The sequence below is a fragment of the Eurosta solidaginis genome, chromosome 4 (assembly GCF_040869045.1).
Source record: "Eurosta solidaginis isolate ZX-2024a chromosome 4, ASM4086904v1, whole genome shotgun sequence".
Classification (NCBI taxonomy): domain Eukaryota; kingdom Metazoa; phylum Arthropoda; class Insecta; order Diptera; family Tephritidae; genus Eurosta; species Eurosta solidaginis.
In genome coordinates this window covers 35393800-35397545 of record NC_090322.1, presented here as the reverse complement: position 1 = coordinate 35397545, position 3746 = coordinate 35393800, and the positions used below count along the sequence as shown (strand labels likewise).

At 39.5% G+C, this 3746-nt stretch overlaps 1 pseudogene; it reads right to left on the bottom strand.

The window, feature by feature from the left end:
- Positions 1-277: 277 nt before the first annotated feature.
- Positions 278-3122, bottom strand: LOC137248454 (putative gustatory receptor 39b; annotated as a pseudogene).
- Positions 3123-3746: the final 624 nt, after the last annotated feature.

Sequence of the window (3746 nt, the reverse complement as noted above, 5' to 3'; positions counted from 1 at the left end):
CGTAGTAGAGTCTTTAATATGGCCTGATACCTGAACAGAACATACTGTTAGTCGGCTGTGCTCCAATGAGGATGAGCTGAGCTCACCATGTCTAGGACATCTCCATGTCAAGCCTACAAATGTTTTCAGCCGATAGAAATATAAACGGCAAAAACATTATAGCAGCTGGAATACTCCCATGTTGAATATGAACGTAAAATAAAATCCACTATAAGTATAATTTCACCTTCTCAATTTTATTTAGTACATATTTTTTTAATAGCATATAAATTGAACATTAATTCTGACAGCTGCGACAGATGCCAGTCCCTGTAAGTGTTGTTGTGTTATGGTAGTCCATCCAAAGTGAAAGAAATTGCAGTAATATGACCAAGTTTCTTGCTGTCTCCGCGAAAATCTGTTTAAAATAAGTGTGAGAATTTTTGAAGAGCAAGCAGCGTACAGGTTTTGTTACAAGTTCCGCGGTCTCTGTGATATTCGGATATTTTTCCAGGCACCCTTTATAATAAATGTTTTGCTGATGTCTCTCTAATATAACAAATTTCACCCCTCCATTTTTCTTTCCTTATTCTTCTATCTCTCCTTGCCTTTCTTTTCCTTCACCACTCCTACTCTTCCTACATCTTGTACTTTCTGTTCTCCTTCTTCCACTCGTACTTCATCTTCTCGTTCTTCCTTTTTTCTTCTCTCTCTTTTCCATCCCTTTCGTTTTATACTCATCTGAGCATAGCTCACAGAGTATATTAATTTCGTTCGCATAACTGTATCCCGTAACGGCATAAACTAATCGAGATAGATATAGACTTCTATATATCAAAATGATCCGGGCGAGAAAAGAACTTTATTTAGCCATGTCCTTCCGCCCGTCCGTCCGTCCATCCGTCCACTTGGCACTCATCTCCGTATCTTTATTCTTATCCTTATCCTTTGCCCTTACCTTATCCGTATACCTATCCTTCTTTTTATTTTTATTCTTATCTTTATCCTTATCCGCATCTTTATCCACAGTACTTCTCTCCAGTTTTCTCATAACTCAGCTGAGCTGATTGGCGTCAACATCTGTACAAAATCTTCCCAGCTACAAACAGATGATGTTAGCGTTAGTGAGGCTAAATGTGATCAACGGAAATACGAACTGTACCCCACCTATGGCTACCAGGTAGTTCTTTCCAACCATTCGATACGCTAAAATCTAGACGCAATATGCGACTTCTTGTCAGGGCAAGTAGCGAGGTGGTTCGCCCTCCCAGTATAAACGGTTCCCCCAAGTCGAGGATCACTTTAGCTTCAACATGTTGTTGTGTTGTTGTTATATTAACGATAAAGGTTTTGGGGAGTTTTATCGATGTTGATCCTTGACTGGATATATATCCGCTACGTGCCGATAACAGGCAACATTAAGATACTATCCCGAACATCTCGGAAATGATTTATACATATAACCACATTAAACCTTCTAGACCATCCCGCCACACCCAGAGCTAGTTTGTGTTAACTTTATTTTGCATAATCACCCTGTCTACATGAGGCTTCAAAATATTTCACAGGCTGAGCAAAAGCTCCTCCGATGAAACTAATTTGTAGCCTCTAGACGCAAGATACGAGGAAGCTCCTTTACAGCAGTAGAAGGTCATCAGTGGCGTCCTTTTTTCACATTTCTTTGAATAGCGGCCCAACCTACCCCACTCCGATGCAGTTTACGCTCACTGCCTGTGAATAGGTTAAACCAGAGGAACCACGATATGACGAATAGACTATTTCTATAGAGCTTATAAGACTATGAAAAAGCATCCTAGTAAGTCTGAGAGAGCGCCCGGCAAGAGTTAGGCTACATTTCTAAGTTTGGCAATCGATAAAAGGCGATGCCGTCAGTCGCTCTTTAGGAATCTTATACTCAAATATTTGTAAACGTCTAGCCACGCGCTCAAATATTTTTGATATTTCCTTTTTGGTTTTGTGCAACGGGAGTTAACTATACTTCTTAAACGATCTCGTAAGAGATTTGTAATTTCCCGATTCGGATTATACTTGCGCTTTCCAAAGGTAAGTTTTGGTCATGTTCACTGTCCTCAAGTCAAGAAGGTGAAATCACACTTACAGCTTGTTTGCCTGATTACATATCCGATTTCTGTCTTGTACATATGTAAGCCCTGCATGGTAGCATTCATCCTCATAAGCACTTACTGTCACTAAGAGGTGCATTTCCAATACAAAGAATCCATGCGCCGTAACTTCAATACCTTGTAGTTGTAGTTGTGAAGAGAATTGATGCAAAACAAGATAATATCTGGCCGTAGAGCTCGCAGAATTCAATATCTGCATCCTACTTACGAGACAAGCAACATTACGACCCTAAAAGTATGCAATAAATTTTAAGAAAAAAATTTACTTTCAATTAGACTCACCAATTAATTACACTTATTGCACCAATAGCAAAGCATATAAATAATGACGACACGTGGTATTGTAGCCAAGGGTCCAGCAATATAATAAAGGCGCCGTATGAAGAACCCATCCAAACTAAGAAGCGTCCAATAAATGTTAAAGCTTATGTCAAACAGAAAAGTGAGCACAATGCAAAAGAGCGACCAACCACCAAAATAATTAAGTAACTGAAAAGCATTATAAATCAGAGCATAAATATCTTTAATAGCGAACAAGTACTCCACTGAGTCGAATTTGGCATAATCTATGTCCAACAGCTGCTGTTGCAGCGCCACACGGTAGGCTACAACTTAACGTAGCTTCGCACACAAGCACTCCAAATAATGTTGCATTGTACGCACATAAACTATTAACTGTATGATACGTACACGCATTAAGAGGGACCAAAGACCATTCCAAAAGTAACCAACATAGTTCAACCATAACGAAGTGATCATGAAGAGTATGAGTCCAAGCAGTGAAAGCGCCCCAAGGTATGCTATGATATAATGCAATTGCTTAATTAGTACAAATTTACGCACATCCGTACGCAAACGCAGTTTCAAGGACATTTCAATCTCTTCGAGTAGTAGAAGAAAGTTAGCGTGTTGGCTGCGCCTGCATAACGCTTCCATGAGAATCAAGAAATTTGTTAATACTTGTAGATGAAAGAGCGTAACGGAAGTCAGCCACGTAAGCAGCAAGTTTGTTAATGGATCATGCGTGTATAGTCCATGTACGTAAAACATAGCCACCATTAATGCTATGAGCGTTATGTAGATACGTTGGATCAAGTGGGATGTGCTTTTGTTGTAGCAAACGCCTGAAGGCTTTTGACACCACGCTTGTTTGTGATATCTCTTTAATTGGGTGGGACACTCGTATTGCCATTGATTTAAGGAAATGCCAAAAAATATGCAGCAGCGCTGCGAAGCGCGGAATTCGTTTGTCATTCTAACTGCGTAGACACTTTTTGTCCTTATTACGGTGTATCGTGAACTTAGAAAAAGTTCTACGTATGCAAGTATGTGCCAAAAGATGTGTTTAGGACATTATCTTCATCTTTTTTGTGATAAAAAATGAATAATGTTTGCCATGCAACTATTAGGATGAGACACAAAAAAATCAGATAAAGGTGGTTTCGAGATACACGATATATGTATGCATGAACGTTGAAAATAGATAGAAAGGTGTTGTGATAATGAAGCACTGTCTATCAATCCGAACAAAACTGTCATAGTGACTTTTACCCGGAAAAGGAACTATCCATGCCATAACCATCCCTGGGTGGCACCAAAATCTGAGCAAAGCTTTCTTTGCCC